At 43.9% G+C, this 12,696-nt stretch overlaps 1 protein-coding gene across 7 annotated transcripts in view; it reads right to left on the minus strand.

Annotated features, from left to right (window-relative positions):
* The window catches only part of DCAF8 (DDB1 and CUL4 associated factor 8), a 40,234-nt gene extending 31,969 nt beyond the window's left edge, over positions 1-8,265 (minus strand). For 2 of the 7 annotated variants that reach the window (XM_045783958.2, XM_045783966.2), the window contains exons 1-2: positions 7,947-8,110; positions 7,005-7,077 (exon numbers count right to left, since the gene is read on the minus strand). The gene's annotated coding sequence lies outside the window, so the exon portion shown is untranslated. The other 5 variants (XM_045783959.2, XM_045783961.2, XM_045783960.2 and 2 more) reach the window with 5 other exon arrangements.
* Positions 8,266-12,696: the final 4,431 nt, after the last annotated feature.

The following is a 12,696-nucleotide window of genomic DNA, read 5'->3' on the forward strand; positions in this document are numbered from 1 at the left end:
GGTGGACCTTAAACTTATAAAAAGACTCCAACCCCACTGTCTTGGTGACAACTAAAAGGACCAGGAGCTTAAAGTAGTTCAGAATAGTTCTGTGGTTGTATTGTTGATTTGTATACTAAACGCTTTTTGATTTTATTTTTAAAATTTCTCTCACATTACATTTCATTTTAACTCCTTTGAAGTCTAGGGTCTAGGAAAACGGGTGCGATAATTCTTCTTCACCTCAGGCCCAACGGGAGCATCAACAACTACACACGTCACCATCCCCGGTCCCTCTTACTAAGACCCGAGCTCACCCCACCCCGTGAGTCCCCATGACTTACATAAGCCCAGCAGGCTGGTCTGGCGTGCCACCCTCCGCAACTCAAGTGCCCAGCTCTCCTACATCAAGACCCATATTTAAAGTAGACAAAGTTTTAGAATCTCCTCTGAAACTGAGAAATGGTAGGAGAAAATACTTCCATTATTAGTAGAACAGATATCTGAGAGTCACGCGGTGTCTGGCTCCTCTTAGAAGGACAGACATCCCAACACACCCGTAACAGGACAGCTGTTCAGAGCCCATCTCCATCCACAGGACAAATTGGCCTTCCTGCCCTGGGCTCTGTGGTCCATCTGGAACTGACTGGTCCTACTTTCCCCATCCCCAATTGTGGTTTTCAAGCTGAAATGGCTCATTTTAAATTCATTCTCCTCACCTTTTCTGTACTTCACAATAAACACGTCTTCAGCCAACTTTCCTGACTCCCGCCGCTAGCCACACTCCAACAGTTTGGTGTTTATTAATCAGAGAACCCCAGGCGCTGAAAATCAAAGGATAACCCCAAGGAAACTGGAACTCATACTGTATACGACATGTCTGGGGCGGGGGGGGGAGGCCTTTAGTTCTGGGCCACTCTCTACTAAGTACTAAGAGGAGGGGAACACACTACACTACCTCCTCTGGTACTGGACAGAGCAGCAAGAAACTATAAGTGTTTCTGGATCAGGAAAATTACTTTCTATTCATGTCGTGCAGAAGATCTGACAGCACAGGGCAACCTAACTGTGCAGCACTCCAGCGACCCTTGTTTACCCGAATTCCAGGCCTCTGGCACCACCCAGTGGCCCATCCACACACAGGCAAGCTAGTAATGCAACAACCTACAAGGCAACACAGGAGCTACAAGTACAGACAAGGCAGTCCTAACCCCTTCTGTAGCCAGTCATCAATTAGCAAAAATGAGTATACAGCTATGATATAAGGGGCGCAAGTATCAGTATCATTTAAGAAAAAAAAGATAAACTCGGCTTTGAAGGGAGGATAGGCTTTCCGTGGGTAAAGCCGAGAAAGACCAGGAGGACAAGGATGAGAAAATCACTTTGTCAAGGATAGTAAGATGAGACTGAAGCGGACAGAAAAGGAAGGAGAAACAAGTTTAAAAGCTTCCACAGTCACGGAGGTAAAAAGCACGGAGCGCCTGTCTGAGGCTGCTGGCAGAGGAAAGGAGAACGGAATGGGTGTGAGGACACTGCCCAGGCAGAGCTGACAGTACCTGGTTCACCCGTAGTTACGAAGCCCCAAAACTCAAAAAGACAAGTTTGAGTCTGGGTGCCCAGGGGAAATCAATGTCAAAAATGAGAAGCTGGCATGTGTGGGAGAAGAGATGAATTTGACTCTGATTATGTTTAAAATCCAAGTTGACATGTCAGTAAGGTAGTGGAAAACAAAGGTAGGTCTGCAATTTGAGAAATTAGGGTCAGGGATACGGACTTGGGAACTACTGTACAGAGAAGCTTCAAAATCAACCCCTTTATAAGTTATACCTCACTGAAGAAACAAAAATGTAAGAAACTAAGAAAGGTGAGAGAGTCCAAGGAAAGAATCTTGGGGAACACCCACCCTTAGCAAAAGAAATAAGAGGGAGACCAAAAAATGCGCAGGAGAGCAGAAGGAATAATGAGTGTCAAAGGTCTTGGAAGTCAAGAGATAAAAAGGTTTCAAGAAGGTGGGGACCGTCCACGTTTCAAATGCTTCAGAGATACAGAAAGAGGCAGACTGAGGAAGGGCTCTGAGAGTCAGAACAGTGTTCTGTGGAGTTACCTCTGATGTGAAGGCACAATGCCATTTTCTCCCTCTTCAAGGATCAAAAAAGGATCCAGTTATCTCCTTCAGTGTAGTTAACATCCATTAAAGTTATTTCCTTAAAAAACTCATTGGCCTACCAATTAATCACAACCTGAGACCCATGTTTATATAATTCAGAAATGGCTTTATTCATACTGTCACGTGGACAGACCTTTTATACTTTACATATGCTTTTATAAGAAGTACTGAACTCTTCCTTTCAGCTCATTTCTTTCATCAGCTGGCACTGAAGAGCCCACGTTTCTAAAGACAGCACATGCTATAATAAAAAAGGATTCTTGGTGCCAGTCAGACCTGGGTTTGAATTCTGATGCTACCACTTCGGTCTGCTTCGCCTTCCATAAAATGGGACAATACCATTACCCTGCAGGAGCTGGTTTAGAAAATTAGAGACAACATTTTTGCAAAGAGCCTGTCTGGACATGGTAGGGATGTATATTATTTTTGTAGTTTCTCATTTTTGCTTCCAGACTGCACTTCCTAGAGAAGCCTGGGCTTCACCACTCGGCAACAATCCTTCAAACACCGTACGCAATCGAGGCCATAGTTGCAAGTCTATAAAATCTGCTTCCCTGCTCTGACTGACCTTTTAAAGAATCAAAGAGCTCTGTCAGTGTCTCTTGAGCACATTCACGCTCTAAGAACTACGGTAAAGCAATATACCCAGGTGCCCAAAATATAAGCCTCCCACTCTTTCAGTTCTTCTCCCTCTGGAAGGTTCACTGGATAGCCACGATGAGAACTTCAAAGCAATCCTCACAGATGATGAAGAAAACAAGGAATTCCTGCATTAACTATACTATGAACAAGGAACTTCATTCCTCCTTGGGATGAATGCCTTCTCTCCCAGTTGGTAATACCAAATGCCCTGTGTTTACAGTTTATTGGCTTTAATTCTAGTAATGGTATTTCAGAGTATGTTGGGAATGCACTCTAACTCTTAAGTGCTGTCTGCAGCAATACAGCTAAGGAACTTTTTATGACCATATTTAAGCCCATTTACCTCAATTTAGATGATTCTAAAGAAAAGTCATTTCTAAGGAAACTCCACTGTGTTTCCACAATGAAATGATTTACATCAGAATCCAGCCCTCATTACCAGTTTTTACTCACATTTCAAACTGTGCTTTCATCACTGGAAAGGACACGGAAGTGTGACGCTCCAAAGACACAGCTGACAATAAGACAATAAAACAGAAAGGCTAGAGACACCAAGAAGTGCCCTCCCACCTGCACTAGGTGAGAGGAGACAGTCTAACACTGGGTCCTAAATAATGTTAGAAACATGTCTGATAATGTGGCAAGGCTTACAGTACACCAGAGGAATACAGCCTCCTGGCTACCGCCAGAGGTAAAGCCTACAGATAGCCAGGTGGCTAAGAAAAACCAAGAACAACAACAACAAAAGGACATGAGAGGGAAGCATGGCTGCTTCGCATTAGAACTTCGAAAGACATCATTAAACAGCATCATCAGAGGACAAGAGCAAATACCCAACCTCTCAGATGCGATACTAAAACTGTTTGCAATAAGCCAATCCATTAGCCATACTACATTTCAGGAATAAGATGCCATCTTTGTCATATGAATCACTCCCCATGCCCTATCTGCAAACTCAGAGCAGGCTCAGTGCATTAATTTATCTTTAGCATACACATTCCAGAGGTTAAGGCAAGTACTTGAGAAAGCGGGCTTCTGGCCCAGAAACTATGTCCTATGGAGACAGAGATAAAAGCCTGCTATAAAGGAGTGTGACCGAATCACAAAATTCATTACACACTAACTTTCAAAGACCTTTCAAGGACTTTCTTCTCCAAGAAAATAACTGAATCAAGTAAACAAGAATTTCTGACCAATCTTAACAGTGACAAAGTTTCTCGATTGTATTCACAAAAACATTAAGACGAAAAGTGTTCAATATTACTGCAAAGCTAAGCTAAAATCACTGGCATCTGGCTCTGACATTAACATACACATGTCACCACCTCCACGTCTGTTGCTGATTCAATTCTTTCAGTTAGTTCCCTGGGTTCCAGATTCGGTGACAGTAAGTAGATTATCTTGGCTTACTGATCATTTGCTATTTTAAAAAAGAAAAAGCTAATTCAATCTTAAAAACTAACTTAAACACCAACGTTATGCAATAAAAAGCTCTGTTTTGATAACTCTGTCTTTTATAATCTGGACCATTCCTAGACATGTTTAGAATAACTTTTCTACAGGAGAAACAATCCAGAAACAAATCTACCTCCTGAAAACAAAGCTTAATTAGTCACTTCATGATTTTAAAAGCCTGTAACTCACCTGCTAGAACACAGGACCGAGAGCATGAAAGTCTGAAGGTCTAAGTCTCCCACAACAGGGTGCACGTCTGCAGAATGTCTTCTCCTAGAGTCCTTTTGCTCTTGAAATGTCAGTATTGTTTTAAACTGGCAACAAAAAGGCCACTTTCTTTTAGCTCTCTCTCAAGACAAGCTTCAGTCTTAGGTTGATCCTAGTCAATATTAAGGATCACAGCACTGGTACTGTTTCCTATACATTCCACAGACCGCTGTATAAAAATGCCCTGTCAGGCTGGTGGTGGGAATTAAGGTCACAAGCAAACCTAGCCTCCCACTTCAGCCATACTAGGAAATACTTCCCAATAAGATGAGACGATTCTTATGCAATGCTCTGAAATATAAAATATCTTCATGAAAGTATGAATTCTGTAGTTGTGGTCCAGAGACTAAGAATACTTGTTCACCGTACACAAAGATGTCAGCTGGAGCTCCGAATGTGATACCCCTGCGGGAGGAGGGATTCTTACCCAGCACACAGTGTAATAAGGAACAAAGTTATGCCTCTTTCAACGTATGTCCTTTTCTCCTCCCAACCCCACGCCACACCCAACACAGATCTCCAGATCTCATAAAAACACAAATAATAAAAATGCAGTCTCAGCCCACCTCAAAACCCTCCATCCAAAAGTCTACTTTTCAAGAGGGAGAATGTAGACCCTGGATGGTGGTAATGAAAGCTGATCACTGGCCTGAATGAATAGGTGATTTCATTGCAATATTATCAACACTTTTAATTTTTATGTGCCCTTACCTCCCCCAAAAAGATGTAGAAGAAAACCCAACAAGAGAAGGTTAAAAACCTGCATCTTTGCCATCATATTGTTAAGATGGTCCAGCTGGGGAGATGAAATAAAATGCTCTGCACTCCCTGCTCCCGAGCCCAGACTCACTTCGAAGAACAAGGAGACCTTTTCATGGCCTAGTTCTCGGATAATCTATTGATGAGGATCACTGCCGAGCCCAATAGCTTGTAAAAAAATGTATTCTCTTCAAGGCAAAAAGGAAAAAGCATAACGGGTAGCTGGAGCAGAGGCGGTGAACAACACCAAAGCAGCAAGGGAAGGAATTACAATCCTTGTGTCAACGCTGATCAGGTGTGCTAAGAAAGACCAGGAGGAAGGAAGCAATGAACTAAGGAGATATCCTGATGTTTAGTCTAAGAATGCATATAGAGATATACACAGACTGACCTCTAATATCTCCCCTGTCCTCTGACCTTGAACCCCCACCACACGGACCTCAATCATGTTCAGAAGATAACTCTAGGTGTGTACCCACAAGGCGTACATGTAAGCTGAACAGTTAAAAGTAATTTAAAGAAAAAAGGAAAAAAGGAAAACATGTTCAAAAGCAAAATGCAAAGAAGTGCAGACCAATGCATACCTTACTCGAAGCCATAGCAACGACGTGTTAAGAAAAAATATATATATTTTTTAGTTTCTATCATATGTTAGGCACTTAACAGCTTTATGTGGGTTCCCTCATACAATACTAATAATGACCCCAGGCATTATCCCACTTTTAGAGATGTGGAAATTAAGAGTCAGAGAAGTTTAAGTAGCTTGCCCAAGGTCACATGGCCAATAAACCTTAGTATTTAAACTCAGGGCTGTCCAGCTCTCAAGGCTGTATTATCTCTTTATATCTTACTGATACACATACATGCCACCAAAAATAATCTTAGTCCAGTTCATTTTCTAATCAGGACACCATGTGGAACAAAACTTACCACTGTCACACTCAACCTTTACCTACTACATATCATAAAGGTACTAAGAATCAGCCAGGCCTACCTTCCAGAGCCACTCAGCTCGTCTGTCACATCCCACAGACATCAACCACAGCACATTCTCTGCTAAGAAACCTCAGAGTCTTACAAGTATTTATAAGTATGTTCGGACTCCCCCTTTGGCTCTGGCCCGTGCTGCTAAATGCACAGAATGACTCCTCTGCTCACCAAAAACTCTTCAGACCAGCTATAAAATGCAGCCAATATTTTTTTTAACCCCGAATTTACTACTATGTCCTGAAAAGTTGGAATTCCAAGGTGGACTGAACTCAGACACAAACTGATGGCAGCATCACTTCCCAGCCTTTAGTGACAAGCAGCTGGATTCTCCTCTAAACAGAAACAACAGTCCAAAACCTGGAGAAGGGAAGAGACTTGATTTGACAAGAGGCTGAAGAGAACTCAGGCAAACAAATTCCCAGCGTTTAACAATGTAAGAAACATGATCCCCACAAAGGCAACACACAAGGCAAATGAATAAAGGAAGAGGGAGACACATTCACTTCTGGGCTTAACTGGAGTTATCTGAAGATATACAGCAATAGTTTAGGACAGAAAGTCAAGACGCTCACAGCCAATAAAACACATCGAAGTAATTTAACCGGAGCTGGAACACAGCCAAGAACAATACCCCAACTCTGGGATACTGTGGTAGGAATTTTATGACTTTAGTGGTCAGCACTTGAGCATCAAGATAGGGTCTGTCTTGGACTCAGGAATTTAAATGCCTTCAACTCCTACTCACCTTTCCTTCTTTATCACTGAAGTAGGGCCAGGCTGAGCTCCTGAGAAAATAGGTCTGTTGATTCACTGAAGGGCTGAGAAAAGTTAAAGTTTAAATGGCAAAGGCATCTCTACCAAACATAATTTTAAAAATTATGAATACATTTCAGAATCTTTTTAGACCTTCTCAGAACGGTTTAAAACCAGAGTAACTCTAACTACTGAACAAATAACCCACACAGTTACAGAAACAAAATGGACCAGGCAAGTAATCTCCCGGCTCCGCTAAAACGTAAAAGTCATTTAAAAGGAAAACCTGAATCTTTCCAACGCTAACCCATAACCAAACCTCTCAACAAGAAGCCACAGAGCAGGGGGGAAATCCCGGAGAGAATGTGATAGCGCTAGTGCCGGTTTGTTTACAGAGACTCCAGCAACAATCATATGAGTCAGAAATTCAAGCCACCAGATGCTTTCCAACTAACAGGGAGCAAATGGTACGGTTCTGCGGTGCCCTGGAAGATCTGGGGGTGAGGGGAAGTAAGCTGCGAGAATTGTATTACAAAGGGAACAAGAGCAGACGGCAACAACTGACTTGGACCTCGGCCTTCCGTACAAGGTGCTGGGCCCGAGAACTCGGGATGGGGGAGGGGGCACACTGCGCGGTGGCCCCGAGGTGACGGGGAGACGCAGGGCGACCGCTTCCCCCAGTCTAAGGGGTAAAAACGCGCACACAAACGGGTCACCCCAGTAGCAAAGACGTCCCTGCGGACTGCGGGGCAGGCTCTTGGGGGCAACCCCAGGGCTGACCTGAGGCAAGGGCAGCCAGTCCTCCCGGCGGAGACTCGGGCCAGGGCCAGGAAAAGACCTGAGCCCCGGGAGCTTGGGAAAGGAATCTAACCTATCCTGACGGGGAGCGAGCCAGGGGCGAGGGGGTCAGGCCAAGCCGGAACGAGACACGGACCGGTTAGGTCAAGGGGGGGGTGTCCGGCTGGGGCAGTTACAAGCACGGGAGCCGGCGAGGCTCAGCAGCCCGCTTCCCGTCTTGGGTCATCCTTCTGCCAGCGGCTGCTCCGACTGTTCCAGGCCCAGCCGCCCCGTCCACTGCCGCCACCAACGCCGCCGCCATCTTACACTGGCCAGCGGCCGCCACCACCACCGCCTCCGCTCTCGGCGCTTGCGCCTGCGCCGCCACGCTTTCCGGCCCCGTTTGCGACGAGGTGCTGGAGGAGACTGAGGGAAGAGTGGTCGCGCGAGCTCTCCGCTCCCAACCCTCCTCGGAGGACGCAGAAGGGGCGGGGCTTAGGGCCAACGGAAAACAGAGCGAGGGGCGCGTGCGCACTCCCGGGAGGCGAGGTTGCTTTCGCGGCGCGTTTGGAGGGGCTCGCTTCCCTCGCGCTATCAAAACAAACGCGAGTTGGGGGCCTCCCAGAGTTGTGGTGGTGTAGTGGAAATAAACTTCATTTCTGGCGGGTTGGCGGGCAACTTCCTGGCCGGCCTCCATTTTTGCCTTGCTTTTGAATACTGGGAACAGGCGGTTGTCGCCGGGGTTCCTCTGAAAACCCCATTTCCTTTGAGGACCTTGTTTTTTTCAGTGGTTTCTACACCTTCGAGACCTGCTTCCCCCCCCCCCCCGAGAGCTTCCATTCCCCCATTTTCAAATGAAAAGAAGGGATTCGGAAGCTTAAGGTGCAGCCGAGCTATTCCAGAGACTGTTTCTCCGAAGGGGGTGGTGTGCTGTGGGGTCCCCAGAATGGGCTTGGTGCTGTGAACTCCGCTCCGTCCCAACACCTAAGGAAGCTTGCAGAAGTCTGGAAAGGTGGCTGCCAGGCGCGGGGATTTTTGACCAGGCCAGGGTGCAAGCATCTGACCCCTTTCACCTCCTCTATCGCTTCCATCCTATTATGCCATTATATATTACTTATACTGTTGCAATGGACTCCTAGCTAGTTTGTCTACTTCCACTATTTACCTGCCAGTTAAACAGAAGGCAGCCAGTGTGACCTTTTAAAATATAAGTCAGGTCATATTATTACCCTGCTATCCATATTATTACCCCAAATCTTCCCCATCACACAATTCACAAAAAAAAAAAAAAAAAAAAAAAAAAAGTGATCACAATGGCTTCCAAAGAGAGCCTTACATGTTGTGGCACCTGTTTCTCTGATTTCCTCTCCTCCCATACTGCCTACTTCTGCTCTAACCTCATTGGCCTTCTCTACTCTTAAATCCAGCCAAAGCATGATACACTCTTAAGGCTTCTGAATTTGTTCCCTCTTCTTGGGATACTCATCTACCAGATCTTTACTAGACTTGCTCTCTCCACTCAGATCTCTACTGAGATCCTACTTCTTCTGAGAGGCAGCTCTTGACTATTCCAACTAAAATAATATCCTACACCACCATCCTCCTCTGTCCTCTCACTCTGCATTGTTTTTTCCTAACATTTTTTACCTGCGAACATTTAACATATAATTATGTAACTGTAATCTAAGTATACTACTAGAATATGAGCTCTATAATGGCAGGCACTATATCTTTCTTATCTTTGTAACCCCAACATCTAGAAGAGGACCAGAGCACAAAGTAGCTATCTGATGCCTTACCATTCATCCGTTCTTTCATTCACTCTGTCAACATCTGTCGATTTCCTATAGCGTGTAAGGCCCTGTTCTAGGTTCTGGGGCTGATGCAGTGAAAAAAAAAAAAAAACAAAACACAAAGATTCCTGCATTCACACAACTTTTTTCTCAGTGCAGGCGTTGGGAGTGTAAGGGGAAGGCAGGGTCACACAGACTATAATATTAACGTTATGAAGGCTAGTAGAAAATAAAGCAGGGTTTACCTGAGTAGGTGTGCTCTTTTACAGAGGGGGTTCAGGGAAGGCCCTCTGCTGAGGTGACATTTGAATAAAGATTTGAAGTGAGAGAGTGAACCATATACACAGGGGAAAGAACCTCCCAGGAGGAGGGAACAATAAGGTAAAAAGAGCTGAAGCTTGACTGTGCTTGGTGTGTCCAAAGAACAGCAGGGAAGCCAGTGTGGCAAAAGAGCTGATAGGAAATTTGTCTGGAGAAATATGAGGGGAGCCAGATCCCTCCCAGATTTATAGACCAAGGAGAGGACTTTGGATTTTATCTGCAAAGAGTGCTAGAAAGCCATGGAGTTTCTGAGCAAAAAAGTGACATGATCTGATTTATAAGTGAAGAGATTTACTCTGGTTGCTTCTTTGAAAACTGCCTGCAGGGAGGCAAAATAGAAGCTGAAAGACCAGTTACAAAGCTATTGCAAAAGATCTGCAAGACTAGTGTTGCAGTGGACGTGGTAGGAAGTGGTTGGATTCAGGACATACTTTGAAGGTGGCAGAGGGGATTTGCTAATAGATTGAGTATGGAGTGCAAGATAAAGAGTCAAGCTATCTCAGGTTTTTTGACTTGAGCGACAGGATAAATAGTAATGCCATTTGCTGAGATAGAACTCCAGGCCGGGTGGGGGGGGGGTTTGAACAGGAGGAGGGTTTTTTTTTTTTTTGGAAAAATGTCCAGTTCTATTTTAGACATGTTCAACTGGAGGTGCCTATTAGATTTCCAAATGGAGCTACTGAGTAAACAATTGAAATATGAATCTGAGGCTCACAGGAGAAGACAATTGGTGGTACAAACTGGGGAGTCATTAAGCTATAAACGGTGTATATAACCATGGAGTGGGGAGTGCTTACTTCATGTGGAAGAAAAGAGAAGCAGTGTATATATATAGGCTGGACCCTCTAATGCTAAGGAGCTCCAACTAGTAAAGGTCAGGGTGAAAAAAAAAAATCCAGCAAAATTTATTTAGAAGGGGCAACCAGGAAATATGATGTAAAACCCAAGAGGGTATGGGGTCTTATAAAACCAATTTCTTAAATGTTTCAAGAAGGATACTATCAACAGTCGTTCTTGTTTAAGAGTTTGAAGTTAAGGGGCGCCTGGGTAGCGCAGTTGTTAAGCAGCTGCCTTCGGCTCAGGGCCTCAGGGCGTGATCCTGGCTTTCCGGGATTGAGTCCCACATCAGGCTCCTCCGCGGGGAGCCTGCTTCTTCCTCTCCCACTCCCCTCTGTGTTCCCTCTCTCGCTGGCTGTCTCTATCTCTGTCGAATAAATAAATAAAATCTTAAAAAAAAAAAGAGTTTGAAGTTAAGGGGCACCCGGGTCACTCAGTCGGTTAAGCATCTGCCTTCGGCTCAGGTCATAATCCCAGAGTCCTGGGATCAAGCCCTGCATCGGGCTCCCTGCTCAGCAGGGAGCCTGCTTCTCCCTCTCCCTTTGCAAGCTGCTCCCCCTGCTTGTGCTCTCTCCCTCCTTCCCTCTCTGTGAAATATACAAAATCTTTTTTAAAAAAAAAGAGTTTGAGGTTAAGATAACAAAAAATTGACCACTGGATTTGGAAACATGGAGGTTAAGACCTCAACAAGAGTGATTTTAGTGGAGCTATGGAAATAAAAACCTCCCACTCTGTGATCTGGTTTCTATGCTTACTCTGGTTACTATGCTTTGATGGACACCATTGCTCTTACTAACAAATCTTTCTTATTTTGGGCTTTCCTATTGCGTTTGAGGTTGTGATGATCATTACCCCTTCTAAAGATTCAATCTCACAGATTTCTGTGACATGTATTTCATAGTTCTATTTATATCTCTTGACGATTTATTTCATGAGCTTCTCTTCCTCTTCATTCTACATGTTATTCCAAAATGATGTTATTCGTTCTCACAGTTTAAACTACCATCCATATCCCAAAACCTTTACTGTCAATTCAAGCTTCTCCTTCAAGCTTTAGACTCACATGCCAGTGGCATTTAAAAAAAAAAAAACGCTTTATTGAAATGAAATTCACATACAATTCACCCATTTAAAGAGTGCAATTGAATGGCTTTTAGTACATTCACAGATATGTGCAACCATCACCACAGTCAATTTTCAACCATTTTCATCATCGCAAAAAGAAACCCAGTACCCTGGGCTATTACCCCCTATCTTCCCATCCTCCTCCAGCCCTAAGAAACCATTAACTACTTTGTACCTATGGATTTCCCTATTCTGGACTTCCGTATGAATGAAATCACATTTTTGTGTGTGATTGGTTTCTTTCACTTAGCATGTCTTCAAAGTTCATCCATGTTGTATCATGTATTATTCCTTTTTATAACCAAATATTGTTCCATTGTATGAATATACCACATCTTGTGTATCCCTTCATCTGCTGATAGACAGTTTAGTTGTTTCTGAAGACTATTATGAATAACGCTGCTATAAAAATTCATGCACAAGTTTCTGCATGGACACATACTTCATTTTTCTCAGATATATACCCAGGAGTGGAATTTCTGGGTCACATGGTTAACTCTTTGCTTAATCATTTGAGAAACTAACAGACTGTTTTTCAAAGCAGTTGTACCATTTCACATTCACACAAGCAGTGTATGAGCATTCCAATTTCTCCCCATCCTGGCCAATATTTGATTATCTGACTTTTTATTTCCAGCCATCCTAGTGGATGGGAAGTGGTATCTCACTATGATTTTGGTTTGCACTTCCCTAATGACTAACTATGTCAAACATTTTTCACATGTTTATTGGACATTTTTGTCTTCTTTGGAGAAATGTCTATTCAGATCCTTTGCCCATTCTTACAACTTACTGAGATGTAAGAATATATATTCTAGATACAAGTCCCTT

Source organism: Ursus americanus, chromosome 2, assembly GCF_024610735.1.
Source record: "Ursus americanus isolate L20-20 chromosome 2, mUrsAme1.1.p, whole genome shotgun sequence".
In the NCBI taxonomy this organism is placed as follows: Eukaryota; Metazoa; Chordata; class Mammalia; order Carnivora; family Ursidae; genus Ursus; species Ursus americanus.